The following is an 18,942-nucleotide window of genomic DNA, read 5'->3' on the forward strand; positions in this document are numbered from 1 at the left end:
TTTGGGAGCCATCTCCCAACTCAGGGCTAAATTATGCAATACGGACAGGGTGGCTCTGGTGGAGACAGGAATGAAAATGACAAGCCACTGTGACACAAATCAAAATGACTTCCCTTTCCTCAGCAGTAATTTTGCATGCCACAATAACTGGCTTCATTGCTCTAATCTTCTCTTTCCCTTTCCTTAACCTTACTTCTGTGAAAATTAATAAAGACAAACTTCTTTTAAAATGGAATTGAGATGCCAGAAGGGGGAGTTCTCACACAGTACCCCTCAAGGTCAATAACAGGAAGGACAGTCGCTTAGAGACCCCAACAGGAAGAATCATCATCAGGAAAGAATCGTCAGTTACAGGACTCAACAGGAAAGATGTACTTGCATCTCCTACAGGAAATGGACAACCCCAGCTACCTGGCCTATGAGAACCCATCATCTGTCTGAACTCCCACTTTCCTCCTTTCCTTCAAAACAACCCCTCCCAACTTCCTCCTTTTTACTCTGTAAAATAACTTCCCTCTCCTTTGTTTGTTAGATTTCCCTTGGCTTTTGCTATAGCCTGCATATCCAAAATTGTAATTCTTTGCTGTTCCTGAATAAACCCATTTTGCTTGAAAAGTAACTGGCTGTTTTATTTTTTAAGTTCACACCTGTAAATTGGAAGGCCCTGTAGTGCTCCATCACGTGTCCCTTTGAAGCTACTTAGCTGAAGGCAGTGAGCAAGGGAAAGTCCAGAATTTCCAGAGGGAATTAACAGGAAAGTAATCTCAGAGACTGATTGAAATTAGCCTCAGTTAAAGAACTTTCTAAGTGAATTACCTTCCTACTGACATCAGGATGAGAGGAGTCAACCCAGTTTGGAAGATCCTCATTTTTTTCTGTTTTCAAATTGGTGAAGCAATTGATAATTTTGTGTGGTGATGTGGTGGTGGTGAGGATAACCTCTAGAGTCTCAGGGGTGCCTTTGGATAAATAGAGTTTATCCAGATCTAGGATAATAGGATGAAGAAAGGCAGAGAACTAGAGAAAGAGAACCAGCATGAAGGGTTACGCTGTGGAAGGAATCTGTCATATGACATACATATAGTATATGATAAGTTTATTTGCAGTGCTTCCATTTATTTCAATAAGTATTTACTGAGTCCGTTATTATGTGCTTAGTACCATGATAGGTACTAAGGATAAGATAGATGCAAGATATCCAAGGAAGAAGGAGCTATAAGAGAAGATATCTTAATACAATGTCTCCTACTATGTCAACTAGAGCAAAGAAGATAAATAGGGGAATATTGCCAGCCTGGGGAATGCATGAAGGATATTAAATATTGTTGGGATAACCCAAGGATATTAGATATCTGTTAATTAGCATAGAGCCAGAGTCTTTCAAGACACTATAGGAGAGAAAACGTGAATGAAAGAGTCCCAGGAAGCTTTTTGTCTAGTGGAGAAACAAACATGTATACACCCAGCTGAAAACTGCAGTGGAGTGCCATGATGGAATTTGTAAAATGTCGTCAGAAAATGATGAGAAAGCAATGGTAAATTCTGCCTGGGTGAAGGATTTAACGGTAGGTAACATTTGAAAAAGGCAGTGAATAATAAGTAGAAATTTGTCAGAGAAGAATGGGAAGGACATTGCAAGAGAATGGAACTCCTCGAGCAAAGGAATAGAAGTGTGAGTGTATAAAACGAGTGTTTGGGTGAACTCTGAGCAATCGAGTAGCTGTAAAACCATATCCTAAAGAGAGGAAAAGAGAAAGAGGGAGGGAAGAGTGATAATGAATATTTTGTGAAGGGAGATGTCATTTTTCTTTCCCTACCGCTGTATTATGATGCCCTTGCTGAAGGGATTTGGGAGTTAATGAGAGGACATGGAGTGTGACTGGTAAGTGGCTTCAAGAAGACCCTAAATTAACTAAGGGATTGTTCATCTGCAAGCACCAAAAGGCCAGGTTAGCTATATTGTCTGCCTTATAGGCTCTATAGGAGGATTTTTTTTTTTTTGGTATCCCTTCATCTATCGCTACTATAGGAGGATTTTTATAATATCAGACTACCAGGAGCAGATGCTGGAGATGAAGATGGATTGCTCAGGACAGGGCTGCATGGGCTGGTGATGATTCCTCTGATATTTCTTGGAGCTTGGACTAGATCAAATCCATATGAGTGAAAGAAGGAAAGGGAACAGGTGATGGCATCTGAGTGCCACTCAAGATCATGCCTTCCCCAGGTTCACCTCCACAGTGGCCAAGACTGGCAACTGTAAGGTATTCATTGACTCAGTGATCACATACATCTGGCTGGATGAGTTTGATGGCATTGACCTTGACTTTGAGTACCTGGGCCCCCAGAGCAGGGGAAAATATTCCAGACACTTCGGTTTCAAGCCTTAACTCATTCACACACACACACACACACACACACACACACATACACACACACATACCTGGTAAACATACATTCCAGTACACACAGGGAGATTTTTTTCCCTACCAAATATTGTTATATTTTATATATATAAAATTTTATTTTATAAAAATTTATATTTATTTATGTATTTATATTTATTTATACTTGTATTTATATAAATTTATATTTAAATATAAAATTTTATATATTTAACTTAAAATTTTGTTCATGTATGAATACTGTATCTTCCCTAAAATTATTACTATTATAATCACCAATACTGTCCTATCTTTTCCAACAGGAAATGTTATCAGCTTTTTTTTTAACAACTTTATTGGAGTATAATTGCTTTACAATGGTGTGTTAGTTTCTGCTTTATAACAAAGTGAATCAGCTATATATATACGTATATCCCCATATCTCGTCCTTCTTACGTCTCCCTCCCACGGTCCCTATCCCACCCCTCTAGGTGGTCACAAAGCACCGAGCTGATCTCCCTGTGCTATGTGGCTGCTTCCTACTAGCTATCTATTTTACATTTGGTAGTATATATAATACAATGGAATGTTAGCCATAAAAAGAAACGAAATTGAGTTATTTGTAGTGAGGTGGATGGACCTAGAGTCTGTCGTACAGAGTGAAGTAAGTCAGAAAGAGAAAAACAAATACTGTATGCTAACACATATATATGGAATCAAAAAAAAAAAGGTTCTGAAGAACATAGGGGCAGGACAGGAATAAAGATGCAGACCTACTAGAGAATGGACTTGAGGACACAAGGAGGGGGAAAGGTAAGCTGGGGCGAAGTGAGAGAGTGGCATGGACTTATATATACTGCCAAATGTTATCAGCTTTTGAGGCTGAGGCTCAAGCCATCCCTGTCTAATGATCTTGGCAGTTATGTCTGCAGGCAAAGGAACTGTTGTTTTGTGTTATGAAATGGCCAAGATCAGAGCATGAGTCAGGTAGCAATACCCGAAGACCTGAACAGCAAGTCTCATTCCAGTGAGAAATTTAAACCTGAGGGACCCATGGAGCTGCAGTCAGACTAAACTTAACATAGTCTGTACATCTTTGCCTGGTGTTTGTGGGGTTCCCCCCCCCTTCTCTTCCTCAAGTCTCTTGCTTGACAGCTGCTGTATGCTAACGACTCTCGTCTCCTGCTTAGGGCCTAGAGAGTGTTCCATGTGTCCTACATGACTTGAGGCTCTCCATGGGCTTGCATGAATGCATGTGGCCCAGCTACTGTACTGATCCAGGGAGAGGAAGGCTTGTTGCATCCACTGAAGGCATGCCACTAGTGAGAGCAGAAGAGGAGAGTTAGAGAAAGTTCTTTATTCTGAGTGCAATCAAGCTTACTGTCAATGCCCACCTGAACAGTGATGGGGCAAGCTAGGTGTGTTGATAATTCCTCTGCTTGTATTTTCCCTAGGACCGTTCTGGGAAAATTTTTTTACATTATAGCCTGACACTAGGCATGAAGAGGTGAAAGGGGTCTGGCTCCAGGGTATTCTTCCCAAGACTCCAGCAATAGCTAGTTCATCAGCCCCCTGATCTATCCACTGCATGAGAAACCAGAGGGGTCTCTGAGGTCATGGAGCATCATTATCTAGAGCTGAAGGAAGCCTACTTGGAATGGACCTGAATGGCACACTAGTTCATTGGAGATTTAAAGGAATAGAGAAGTTTTTTTCCTGGAAGAAATTCTGAGATGCAAGTTGACATATAATCAAAGTGCTTTGCAGAGTGACTGTAGTTAATACAGTGTTGCATATTTTTAAAAGTTGCTAAGAGAGTAGATCTTAAAAGTTCTTATGGGACTTCCCTGGTGGAGCAGTGGTTAAGAATCTGCTGCCAATGCAGGGTACATGGGTTCAAGCTCTGGTCCGGGAAGATCTCACATGCCACAGAGCAAGTAAACCCGTGTGCCACAGCTACTGAGCCAGCACTCCAGAGCCTGTGAGCCACAACTACTGAAGCCCGTGAGCCTAGAGCCCATACTCCACAACAAAGAGTAGCCTCCACTCACTGCAACTAGAGAGAAAGCCTGCATGCAGCAAGGAAGACCCAATACAGCCAAAAGTAAATAAATAATAAATTTTTAAAAATAATAATAACAGTTTGGTAATGATGTATAATAAAGTTAATCTAAAAAAATTAAAGTTCTCATCACAAGGAAAAAAATTGTAATGATGTAAGGTGATGGATATTAATGAAACTTACTTTGGAAATCATTTCATAGTGAATGCAAATATTGAATCATGTTGTATACCTGAAACGAATATAACATTCCATGTCAATTATTTTTTAAAATAAACTGCTGAGTATTTTGTTGTTGTTGTTGTTGTTGTTGTATGCGGGCCTCTCCCTGTTGTGGCCTCTCCCGTTGCAGAGCACAGGCTCCGGACGCGCAGGCTCAGCAACCATGGCTCACGGGCCCAGCTGCTCTGTGGCATGTGGGATCTTCCCGGACCGGGACACGAACCTGCGTCCCCTGCATCAGCAGGCGGACTCTCAACCACTGCGCTACCAGGGAAGCCCTGCTGAGTTTTTTTTTTTTAATTAATGAAACTACCATATGATCCAGCAAAAAAACCCCCAACAAAACAAAAATAAAGTGGGGTAGGGGAATCATGTACAATTACATCTGAGAGCACAGACTTGTTTTGTTGGTCCTAAATGAAAAGCTAGTGCCAACAGGAAGAAATTACAGGGAATCATTTTGCAGATCAATAAAACAATTAACTTTCTAGGGCCAGTTGTTAGACTGAGAGCCACATCATAATGGTATCAAATGCCTGATTAGGTGGTTAGCTCAAAAGTGTCCAGCAAAGGCTAAATGAACCTTTTTAATGCTCTGGTGGGAACTTACATCAAACCAGTGGCTTTAAAACTTTTGAAAAAGCATTGTAACTCTTTCTCAAATGAAATATTTGTCAGATCTCTAATCAGAAAAGATATAAAAGTGAAGGGATTCTGGTTGACATGGTTCATGCATCCTTGTCCAGGTTTCTAGGATTCTGTGGATCACCACTGGAAAACAAAACAAAAACCCACACCGCCAGATAATCCACTGGGTCCCTGAGAAATGTCTCAGCTGCAGGTATAGCCATGGCCATGGCCCCTGTCTCAGCCATCATGACAATGACAGCTTCAGCGAACAACCCTCCTGTGCCATTTCCCTCCTAGGCTCCTGGGCTTCATCATGTGATGACCTATGATGTTCATGGAGGTTGGGACACTGGCACAGGACAAAACAGCCCCCTGCACAAGGATTCCACTGACCATGGAAATTTTGTCTATTTCAACACTGTAAAGTAGGAGCCATTGGTTAGGACTGGGAAGCAGAAATGGGGAGGAAGGTAGACAGGAACTGAATTTGAGCCTTAAGCTGAATATTCCCCCAGGAACTTGCCACAAGAATATTGGTGAGATGATGGAGTTCCTGATGAGAATCTCATCATGGGGTTCCCCACGTATGGACAGACCAAACACCTTACTTCTTCAAATGGTGGGCAGCACCCACCTCAGGACAGGGTCTATTGGGACCCACACCCAGGAGGCTGGCTTCCGATCTACCATGAGGTAACTCCTCCCAGGAGAGACTGCAGTGGAAACTCTAGTCAGTTAGGGAGTGAGATTAGATAAATTTGGGATCCTTTTGTTAATAAAATAACTCTTGTTGCATAATTGCTTATGTCTCTCCATATACCCCTACTGGAGATGAAAAACATTCCCCAGGAAGAGATGAATCACCTTGGAAATTGAAGTGGTCTTCCTATGTGTAAGATAACCTTAGTTTGACTTATAGGAGTGGTAAGCTCATTTTAATAGTAAGAGTTTAAACCCAAGTAAAAATGCAAAGTTTTAAAATCTCTGCTTTTTAATTTTTAGAATACAAAAGCTTTCAGGGAAATAACTCTTGTGAGCTCAATGTAATACTCAAGCTACTTCTGTTTAATAAGTATGTCTAAGATAACTTATTGGGCACTTATATATGTCAGGCAGTGTGCTGGACATTGGGAATATAGTTAAGACATAGTTTCTGCTCTCATGGAGCTCATAGCCCAAGTATAGGAAGCAAAAACACAAAGGAATAATTACAATAAAGTGTGATTTGTGCAACAGTAGAATTGTTCGTATGTGAACATCTAAGAAAAATATTCACCTTTCCTATTGACAACCCCATCACCATGATTTTGCTCACTTGGGTACCTCTGATTAGATATGCACATTTCTTTTTACCTCAAGCCACCATCTCATGGATTAAAGATGAGAAGCCCCCTTAAGACTACAAAGGAATGCATGGATTTGGTTTGACAATACTGAAAGCTATGAGCATAAGGTAAGTTTCAGACCATGGACCTTAAGACTATTTACATTATCTCTGCCCTTGAAAAATTCACTAAGTGGGAAGAGCCCTAGTTAAGGTGACAGGAAATAACAATTACAGTTACAGCTTTGTTATGGTCTCACTGTGATATTAAGCCAATAATTCCCATTATTAAGCCTGTTTCCTAATTTTTAAAACAAGGCCACTGGGATGGATAATTTCTGAGCTGCCTTTCCTATGTTCTTGGAACATAGGAAAGGCAGCTCAGAAACCAATGATTGAGATAGCCTTATACACCAGAGGGCAGACAGCAGAAACAAGAAAAACTACAATCCTGCAGCCTGTGGAACAAAAACCACACTCACAGAAAGATAGACAAGATGAAAAGGCAGAAGGCTATGTACCAGATGAAGGAACAAGATAAACCCCCAGAAAAAACAACTAAATGAAGTGAAGATAGGCAACATTCCAGAAAAAGAATTCAGAATAATGATAGTGAAGATAATCCAGGACCTGGGAAAGAGAATGGAGGCAAAGATCGAGAAGATGTAAGAAATGTTTAACAAAGACCTAGAAGAATTAAAGAACAAACACCTAGAAGATTTAAAGAACAAACAAACAGAGATGAACAATAAAATAACTGAAATGAAAACTACACTAGAAGGAATCAATAGCAGAATAACTGAGGCAGAAGAACGGATAAGTGACCTGGAAGACAGAATGGTGGAATTCACTGCTGTGAAACAGAATGAAGAAAAAAGAATGAAAAGAAATGAAGACAGCCTAAGAGACCTCTGGGACAACATTAAACGCAACAACATTCACATTATAGGGGTCCCAGAAGGAGAAGAGAGAGAGAAAGGACTAGAGAAAATACTTTAAGAGATTATAGTCAAAAATTTCTCTAACATGGGAAAGGAAATAGCCACCCAAGTCAAGGAAGCACAGAGAGCACCATACAGGATAAACCCAGGGAGAAATATGCCAAGACACATAGTAATCAAATTGGCAAAAATTAAAGAAAATGAAAAATTATTGAAAGCAGCAAGGGAAAAAGGAAAAATAACATACAAGGGAACATCCATAAGGATAACAGCTGATTTCTCAGCAGAAACTCTACAAGCCAGAAGGGGGTGGCATGATATACTTAAAAGTGATGAAAGGGAAGAACCTACAACCAAGATTACTCTATCCAGCAAGGATTTCATTCAGATTCTATGGAGAAATCAAAAGCTTTACAGACAAGCAAAAGCTAAGAGAATTCAGCATCACCAAAATATCTCTAAACATATGCTAAGGGAACTTCTGTAAGTGGGAAACACAAGAGAAGAAAAGGACCTGCAAAAACAAACCCATAACAATTAAGAAAATGGTCATAGGAACATACATATGGATAATTACCTTAAACGTGAATGGATTAAATGCTCCAAGCAAAAGACACAGGCTTGCTGAATAGATACAAAAACAAGACTCATATATATGCTGTCTACAAGAGACCCACTTCAGACCTAGGGACACATACAAACTGAAAGTGAGGGGATGGAAAAAGATATTCCATGCAAATGGAAATTAAAAGAAAGCTGGAGTAGCAATACTCATATCAGATAAAACAGACTTTAAAATAAAGACTATTACAAGAGACAAAGAAGGAAACTACATAATAATCAAGGGATCAATCCAAGACGAAGATGTAACAATAATTATATATGCACCCAACTTGGAGCACCTCAATACATAAGGCAATTGCTAACAGCTATAAAAGAGGAAATGGACAGCAGCACAATAATAGTGGGAGACTTTAACACCTCACTTACACCAATGGACAGATTATCCAAAACGGAAATAAATAAGGAAACAGAAGCTTTAAATGACACAACATATCAGATAGATTTAATTGATATTTATAGGACAATCCATCCAAAAACAACAGATTACACTTTCTTCTCAAGTGCACACGAAAGAGGATATATCACATCTTGGGTCAGAAATCAAGCCTCAGTAAATTTAAGAAAATTGAAATCATATCAAGCATCTTTTCTGACCACAACACTATGAGATTAGAAATGAATTACAGGGAAAAAAACACGTAAAAAACACAAACACATGAAGGATAAAGAATATGTTACTAAATAACCAAGAGATCACTGAAGAAATCAAAGAGGAAATCAAAAAATACCTGGAGACAAAAGACAATGAAAACATGATGATCTAAAACCTATGGGATGCAGCAGGAGCAGTTCTAAGAGGGAAGTTTATAGCTATAAAAGCCTAGCTCAAGAAACAAGAAAAACCTCAAATAAACCATCTAACCTTACACCTAAGGGAACTAGAGAAAGAAGAACAAACAAACAAAACCCAAAGTTAGCAGAAGGAAAGAAATCATAAAAATCAGAGTGGAAAGAAATGAAGTAGAAACAAAGAAAACAATAGCAAAGATCAATAAAACTAAAAGCTGGTTCTTTGAGAAGATAAACAAAATTGATGAACCATTAGCCAGACTCAACAAGAAAAAGAGGGAGAGGACTCAAATCCATAAAATTAAAAATGAAAAAGGAGAAGTTAGAAGAGACACCACAAAAATACAAAGCATCCTAACAGACTACTACAAGCAACACTACGCCAATAAAACGGGCAACCTGGAAGAAACGGACAAATTCTTAGAACCGTATAACCTTCCAAGACTGAACCAGGAAGAAACAGAAAATATGAACAGACCAATCACAAATAATGAAAATGAAACTGTGATTAAACATCTTCCAACAAACAAAAGTCCAGGACCGGATGGCTTACAGGTGAATTCTATCAAACATTTAGAGAAGAGATAACACCCATCCTTCTCAAACTCTTCCAAAAAATTGTGGAGGAAAGAACACTCCCAAACACATTCTATGAGGCCACCATCACCCTGATAGCCACACCAAACAAAGATACTACAAAAAAAGAAAATTACAGACCAATATCACTGATGAATATAGATGCAAAAATCCTCAACAAAATACTAGCAAACAGAATCCAACAACACATTAAAAGGATCATACACCATGATCAATTGGGATTTACCTCAGGGATGCAAGGATTCTTCAATATACGCAAGTCAATCAATGTGATACACTATTTTAACAAATTGAAGAATAAAAACCATTTGATCATCTCAATAGATGCAGAAAAACTTTAGACAAAATTCAAAGCCCATTTATGATAAAAACTCTCCAGAAAGTGGGCATAAAGGGAACCTAACTCAACATAATAAAGGCCATATACAACAAACCCACAGCAAACATCATTCTCAAAGGTGAAAAACTGAAAGCATTTCCTCTAAGATCAGGAACAAGACAAGGATGTCCACTCTCACCACTATTATTCAACATAGTTTTGGAAGTCCTAGCCACAGCAATCAAAGAAGAAAAAGAAATAAAAGGAATCCAAATTGGAAATGAAGAAGTAAAACTGTCACTGTTTGCAGGTGACATGATGCTATACATAGAGAATCCTAAAGATGCCACCAGAAAACTACTAGAGCTAATCAATGAATTTGGTAAAGTTGCAGGATACAAAATTAATGCACAGAAATCACTTGTATTCCTATACACTAATGATGAAAAATCTGAAAGAGAAATTAAGGAAACACTCACATTTACCATTGCAACAAAAAGAATAAAATACCTAGGAATAAACCTATCTAGGGAGACAAAAGACCTGTATCCAGAAAACTATAACACACTGATGAAAGAAATTAAAGATGATACCAACAGATGGAGAGATATACCATGTTCTTGGATTGGAAGAATCAATATTGTGAAAATGACTATACTACCCAAAGCAATCTACAGATTCAATGCAATCCGTATCAAATTACCAATGGCATTTTTTATGGAACTAGAACAAAAATCTTTAAATTTGTATGGAGACACAAAAGACCCCGAATAGCCAAAGCAGTCTTGAGGGAATAAAATGGAGTGGGAGGAATCAGACTCCTTGACTTCAGACTATACTACAAAGCTACAGTAATCAAGACAATATGGTACTGGCACAAAAACAGAAACATAGATCAATGGAACAGGATAGAAAGCTTAGAGATAAACCCACGCACCTATGGTCAACTAGTCTATGACAAAGGAGGCAAGGGTATACAATGGAGAAAAGACAGTCTCTTCAATAAGTGGTGCTGGGAAAACTGACCAGCTACATGTAAAAGAATGAAATTAGAATACTCCCTAACACCATACAGAAAAATGAACTCAAAATGGATTCAAGACCTAAATGTAAGACCAGACACTATAAAACTCTTAGAGGAAAACATAGGAAGAACACTCTTTGACATAAATCTCAGCAATATCTTTTTTGATCCACCTCCTAGAGTAATGGAAATAAAAACAAAATAAACAAATGAGACCTAATGAAACTTCAGACCTTTTGCACAGCAAAGGAAACCATTAACAAGAAAAAATGACAACCCTCAGAATGGGAGAAAATATTTGTGAACGAATCAACAGACAAAGGAGTAATCTCCAAAATATATAAACAGTTCATGCAGCTCAATATTAATGAAACAAACAATGCAATGCATAAATGGGCAGAAGAGCTAAATAGACATTTCTCCAAAGAAGACATACAGATGGCCAAGAAGCACATGAAAAGCTGCTCAACATCACTAATTATTAGAGATATTCAAATCAAAACTTCAATGAGGTATCACCTCACACCAGTTAGAATGGGCATCATCAGAAAATCTACAAACAAAAAATGCTGGACATGGTGTGGAGAAAAGGGAACCCTCTTGTACTGTTGGTGGGAATGTAAATTGATACAGCCAGTATGGAGAACAGTATGGAGGTTCCTTAAACAACTACAAATAGAATTAACATATAATTCAGCTATCCCACTACTGGGCATATACCCAGAGAAATCCATAATTCAAAAAGACACATGTACCCCAATGTTAATTGCAGCACTATTTACAATAGCCAGGTCATGGAAGCAACCTAAATGCCCATTGACAGATGAATGGATAAAGAAGATGTGGTATATATATACAATGGAATATTACTCAGCCATAAAAAGGAACAAAATTGGGTCATTTGTTGAGACGTGGATGGATCTAGAGACTTTCATACAGAGTGAAGTAAGTCAGAAAGAGAAAAACAAATATCAGATATTAACGCATGTATGTGGAACATAGAAAAATGGTGCAGATGAACCGGTTTGCAGGGCAGAAGTTGAGACACAGTTGTAGAGAACAAACGTATGGACACCAAACGGGGTAAGCTGTGGAGGGGGGTGGGGATGGTGGTGTGATGTATTGGACGATTGAGATTGACATGTATGCACTGATGTGTATAAAATTGATGACTAATATAACCTGCTGTATAAAAAAATAAATAAAATTAAATTTAAAAATTAAAAAAAGAAATCAATGATTTACATATATGTCAGGATTCATGTTTATGTATTATATATAATTTATATAACACATATATAATATATATATAATACATGAACATGAATCACTGACATTTACCTTCTTAGACATGTACACAGACACACATATACGCTAATACCCAAAAGACCTTTACAAATAAACACGCTCACTTCTTGTTCTTTGTAATCAAATCCAGGGGTTGTGGTAGAGAAGAAATTGAAACTGGAATATTTGTTTTTTCTTCACCAACTTTGACCAACTCTTTTATCTCTAACTGCATGTTCTGCCTTGCCTTTCTATCTCTGTTCTCCCTACTTCGATAAGTTTAGAGAAGAGTAAGCAAAGGTAAGACAAAGGAAGATGAGATTGTCCTGGGGCAGCAGGAAGGAGGTTCTGAGTGTTCATACCCCTTTGTTCATAAGAGAGGAGATAGAATTAAAGCTGCCAAGAGGAGGAACATTACCCCTTATATTGATGAGCAGGGTAATGATGCCATGGGGGGGGGGGTCACAGAGGGCCCAATAATTTTGCTGGCATAACTTTTAAGAAGGAGATGGTAAAGCTAACCATAATCAACCCTATTACCACTAATGCAAGTGTGTGAGAAGTGCGTAGCCTCAGTCTCTCAGACCTTGACAATTCATTGGTGACCAAAAGGGGACTTGATGGTTCCTGTAGGTGCATTTGCCAATAAAATCCTGGCCTCAGGACCATGTCTGCATGCTTGTTGGAGGCTGCTGGCACTCCATAAGCGTAACTGAAGACAAAGCTCTCTCTGCTTAGAGAGTTCTTTTTTGAGATTATGACAATTTTTTTTTATTCCATTGAAAGAGAAGGAAATGTACATGTTACTGGTTATTTACAATGTGCTAGCTTTTTAACATATGTTATTCCATTTAATTCTTATAATAAGCCTAGAGGCTGGATTACATGAAGAATGCATGATGAATGTATGCTCAACAAATGGAAGTGTTATTATTATGAAATATGTATTATAATTTTCATTTTCTAATAAGGAAATTGATGCTAAGAGAGGTTAATTTACTTTTGGAGGACATATAGTAAATGGTGTACTAGTATTTGGTTTACAGGTCTGAATAATTCCAAACTTATCCTCTATTCACCACACCTTAACAGACTCCCAGTTTGTAAGAACACTTGTCATTCCAAGAGCCTCTTGTATAGGGTTCGGTTGGCTTCCTCTTTTGGAAAACAATATGGCTGTATATAACAGGAATTGTGTAAATATGTATACTCTTTAGCCTCCAATTTCAATTCTTGGGTATTTTTGGAAAGACAATGTGATCAAAGCATTTATGTATTAAGGTATTTCTCAGAGTCTTGCTTATGATTTGTAAAATATCACAAGAATGAATAATGGTGTATTAAATTATATTTCATAAACATGAAAAAGTATTTTAAATCATTAAAAATAAGTATAAAGATTAAGCAGAAACATGAGAAATGTTTATTTGTCATCCAAAGTGAAAACAAAGATAAAAAACAGGATTTTTATGCTGTGATGGTGACCTTGTAAATAATGATGGTGGGTGCATGAAGACTGTAATTAACATGCAAAAGTGATGAGGTACTTTACAGTAGTATGATGATGTTTTTCTTTATATTTTCTTTTTACAAAGGTATTGCATAATGCTTTCAATAATTTTATAGTGTTTTAAGAGACTTTGTGCTGGGTTGTTAGATGACACTCATATCACAAGTGAAGTTTCTGAAAGCCAATGGATTTGACGGATGGTGCCATGGTTTGGGGTCTTGGCTTAGATGACTTCTTGGGAAACTTCTGCAGTGAGGGTTTATACCTTCTGATCTCCAAGCTCAAGTCTCTGCTGGGGCTTTAGACACCAGGTAATTAGAGAAACACCTTGAACCAAAAAAACTATACTTCCATACACATTGGTTCACTTACTGATTCTCTAGGAAACAGAGACACAAGGCATAATTCCTGCTGTGGGGATTTAAATTTATTTTTGCAGAGAAAAATTTAAAATTCTAGCAAGGATGACCGTATGCTTTACTTCCCAACCTGGGATACTTTTTTTCCCCTTCTCTAAAAACAACTTTATTGAGGTATAGTTTACATACCATGAACTTTACTCATTTTAACAATACAATTTTACAATTTCACTCATATTGCGATTCAAAGATTTTTGTAAAATTTACAGACCTGTCACCATAAATCAATTTTAGAACATTTTCATCATCCTAGAAAGATCTCTCAGGGAACTTTCCTGATGGTCCAGTGGGTAAGACTCCACGCTTCCACTGCAGCAGGTGTGGGTTTGATCCCTGGTCGGGGAACTGAGATCCCACATCCTGCGCAGCGTGGCCAAAAAAAAAAAAAAAAATCCCTCAAACAACCCATTTGCAGTCACTCCCCATTCCTGCTCAGCCCCAGGCAACACTAATCTGCTTTCTGTGTCTACAAATTTGTTTCTTCAGGATACTCATATGCATGGAATTGTAGTATTCATGTTGTAAATGTATCAGTACTGGGACATTTTTGAGTGAATAATAGTACAACCCTATAGAGTCCACAGAAACGTGGGATGGATGGTCATCCTATTTAGAGTAGGCCAGAGCCCATGAACCATTTCACCTAGGCATAGGACATTACAATTTAAATGATGTACCATGAGAGTCAGTACCTTGAACATCAAGACAACTTATGGTTTCTAACATTCAATAATTTCTCATCTGAGAGTTTGAGATGGGCTTTTGAGGTAAATTATTGAACAAAGCCCTAGAAAATATGCACTTTTCCATCTGTCAGTATGTTATATACAAAATTACTGCCTTGCTATGGTGAACTTGAGACTAATTCATTTTGCCTATCAAGAAACAGCTATTGCTGTGTAACCCAGCAAAGAAACTAAATACCAAATATTTCAAGACTATATATTTTCTCCAGTCTATCTAGTGAAAGGAATAAAACTAGCATTCTTTTCACTTTGAGCAAAGAATCCTGTGGTAATCTGCAACTCTGCTCTCATCTTTGGTGAAAAGCGTCCTCCTACCTCTAATCTGGATTGATTTGGATTTAAGAAGAGAAGACTTTTCTAATTTTGTATGTTTAGGGTATTGATCCCTCTATTATTCTAGTGAAGAGCTCACTTTAGACTTATCTGAATGTGGAATCAGTATGTTGTTTTCTTTCCAGAGATTACCATTGATAAAAAGATGATTCAAATTATAATAAACTAAAAGATCTAGCTGAACAAGTTGTAGGGAAACATGAACAAATCAAATTGACATAAAATGAGGTAGAAAACTTAAAACAGACCAATAACCTTGGAAGATGTTGAAAGTGCTATTAAAAATTACCCCCAAAGCTACCAGGCCCAGACAGTCCTCAAATATTTAAGAAAGAATTAAGAACTTCCAGAGCCTAAAAAAATCTTTTCAATTTATTTACATTTCAACTAAACCTGATAGAGATAAAGAATAAGCATATATGTATTGAGCATCTATTATTTCCCAGGATTCTGCTAGGCCCTGGGGATCAGAAGCAAATAAAGTATATAAATTTCTTTTCTTCATGGCTTTTCTAATCCATCAGAATAAATCATATACCTATATGGGAAAACTCAACATTATAAATTTGTCATTTTCACATAGTAATTTCCAAATGTATCACAATGTAAAAATCCCAGAGCTGTGTGTGTGTGTGTGTGTGTGTGTGTGTTTTAATTGGATAAACTGATTATCAGGTTAATCAAGAAAAATACACTAGTGAAAGTGGTCAAGGAAATATTTCTTTAAAAATTTGGAATAAGGCTTCCAAATTGCCTTTCAGTGATTCTTGCCTCCTTGTCTTCATGCCCTTGTATCATCCCCTCCCACACTGATAAGACTGGCCTGTGTAACCAATAAGGACACTGTGGATACGTTGGAGTGGGACTTCCGTCATGCTCTTTCTTGGTTCATTTACCCTGGGAGTATCAGCTGATATTCCCCCAGGCCCACAGGGAGGTACAGAGACCTTCTGCCAACAGCCAGCACCAGCTTGCCAGCCATGTGAGTGAGTCATTTTAGGAAGGGATCCTTCAGACGCAGTCAAGCCTTCAGTAACTGCTCCAGTCAACATCTTGACTGCAACCTGCAGTCCTCATCAGAGAACCCAATCCAGAACCACTCAGCCAAAGCTGCTCCTGAATTATAGACTCTATATGAAATAATACATATTTCTTATTGTTTTAAGTGGCTAAGTTTGGACATAATTTGTTATACAGCAATAGATAACGAATAGAGTCAGGAATAGCTTGGTTGTTGATATTTGTCCATGAGACTGCCCAACACCAAAACTGTTGAAGAAGAGACATCCATTTATTCAACCAACTTGTATCAAGTGCCTAGTCTGTGTCAACTTCCAGGGATCCAAAGATGAACTCGAGAAGACTTAAAGGAGGCTAGATACACTGAAGAAATTCTTGGCTCAACCTGAGGACCTGCTTTAAGGCCAAGGCTGGCAGCTGCCCCTCCACCTGTGCCAACTCTTAACTGCCCGGTTGGCTTAGGGCCAGGTTTGAGAGATATGGCTGCTGGCAGTGGCAAATCTATGGCCTTGGGGCATCAGGTGAGATAAAACAAGCCCTGACCTCTGTAACTCCTGCCCGCCTTGTAGCACTGACTACTCTCCCAGGAACACCTCTCCTTCCTTCCCCCACACCTCTAAACCTCATCTGTTTTTCCTAAGGAGTCAAGCTCTAGCAAAAATAAGACACAATGTTCCTTGTACCCTAATACCCCCATCCCTCCAAGAATGAGGAGGAGGAGGCGGAGATACAAGGTCGATGTTTCTCTGGCAGCAGCTGCTTTCTTTCCATCTCTCCCCTGGGCTGGAATAAGAGGGGAGAGCTGGCAGCTGCAGCATCCTATGTCTGCCCCTGTCCTTTCCCTCCAGAACTATGACAGTAAAATCACTAGGGGACAAGGGGGAGAAGATGAGCAGGGCTAACACTTCCCTGAACCAGGTTCCTTCCAGGACCCTTGCCACTGGCCTTAAATGGTCCTATAGGAGGAAAATTACATGCCTTAAATGAATACTCAATATCGCAAATAACCGCCCCCTGCAATGTGTTTTCCTGGTTCTGGGCCCTTACCTTGGGACCCTCACTCCAGCATTGTGCCCTTCATTCCTTCCCTGGGCTTCCACATCCCCAGGGGGACTTGGCCTCAGTACTAAGCTAAGGCTTCCATTTGTAAGCAGTTCTTTCAAAGTAGCCAGGCCTGGGCTAGTGAGGGAACTCTCCTGGGATTCTCTTCCCCTTAGATTCTCATGAATCTGGGATGAAATGGGATGGGTGGAGATATGAATGTGACAGCCTCGGGCATCTGTGATCATAACGTGGCAGCTGTGCTGTTATCAGGATGATAAAAGGGGTCTCCTCTTTACATAAGGACTGCGCCAAGTGGCTGCCCAAGGTGGCCAGTGTGTAGGCATGGTGGGGAGGATGCTGCTCTGGGCTTGTGAGTCTCCTACTCTTTTTGCCCTTCTTCCTTCCCACAGGTCATGGGGTGTCTCTGGGAATGGGGAGGAGGGCAGGCTTCTGATTCAGTGAGGCTTCTACATGCCGCCTTCCCCCTCCCCCACCCCAATGCCTTGGGCTCTGAAAGGCCACTGATAAATCCAAAGGCCTTTGGGCCCTTGACATCCTGGAAGTCTCCTGGGTAGCAGCAGGTCCTAACTGGGAAACCCATTTGAGGACTCCTTGTTTTTGTATTTTGTTTCTTTGTTTGTTTCAGGCTTGGCTCTTCTGCTGCAGGTACAGCTAGGTAAGGAGTAACACAGCTTCCTGTCCACACTCCAGTTTTCCTGATCATTACTCCTTTTTCCCTCCTTCCTTCCAACTCTGCATTTCCTTCTCCTTTCGTGACGTCAGGACTAGAACCCCAGTGTGGGTTGGGGCGCAGGCTGCTGTGGTCCCAGCAGCGGTCAGCATCCCAGACTGATCCTGATCCACTGCCTCCTTAGGCTCCAACAATGGCTGCCCTTGCCCTGTTGAGATGCCTTCTGGGTCCAAGCCAGCTACATCCCTCACAACTACACGGTCCGCTGGGCCATAGCAGCCCTGGCCCTACTGCGGAGCTGCACTGCAGAGAAAGAGTAGCCAGAGCGGGTGCTCTACTGAGGCTGGGGCACGCACTGGGGCAGTGGTGGAAAACCGGTCTGAGTCCCAGGCAGTTTCAATCTGCTTCCTCCACCTTGTTTTGAGGATTAGCAAGTGTGTGTACACTCTTCAAGAGTGGAGTCTAGGCTTCTTATAGCTCCTTGCCAGTCCCACTAGTTTTCAAAGCACCTAAGGGGACTTATCCTCCTGGTGTTGGACCCCAGGGCTGGGACGTCCAATATGTAGCCCGCCAGGGAGGATCTCTGAGCCCACATAATCCTCCTCCTCTTCTGTGTCCCCTCCCAGGGGTGCAGGTCCTGACCTGATCACTTCTCTTCCCTTCCTACCCGATTACATGTGGATCTTTCTTACAGCTTTGGTTGTATAAAAGTCATTCTGCCAGTCTCCAGTTTGTTTTCAGTGAGAATTGCTCCACATGTAGTTGTGTTTTTGATATGTTCATGGTGGGAGGTGAGCTCCACGTCCTCTCACTCCGTCATATTGATCTCCCCTCTGAGGGTGTATAAACATGTGTTTATAGACTATAAAACTGCTGACTATGGCAGAGGATCTAAATTTTCTAGATATTAAGACACCTTCAAATACAGGATTCAGAAAATATTTAATAGCATATTCTTTGTGGTGTCAGAAGTGCC

Source organism: Tursiops truncatus, chromosome 1 (assembly GCF_011762595.2).
Source record: "Tursiops truncatus isolate mTurTru1 chromosome 1, mTurTru1.mat.Y, whole genome shotgun sequence".
Lineage (NCBI taxonomy): Eukaryota > Metazoa > Chordata > Mammalia > Artiodactyla > Delphinidae > Tursiops > Tursiops truncatus.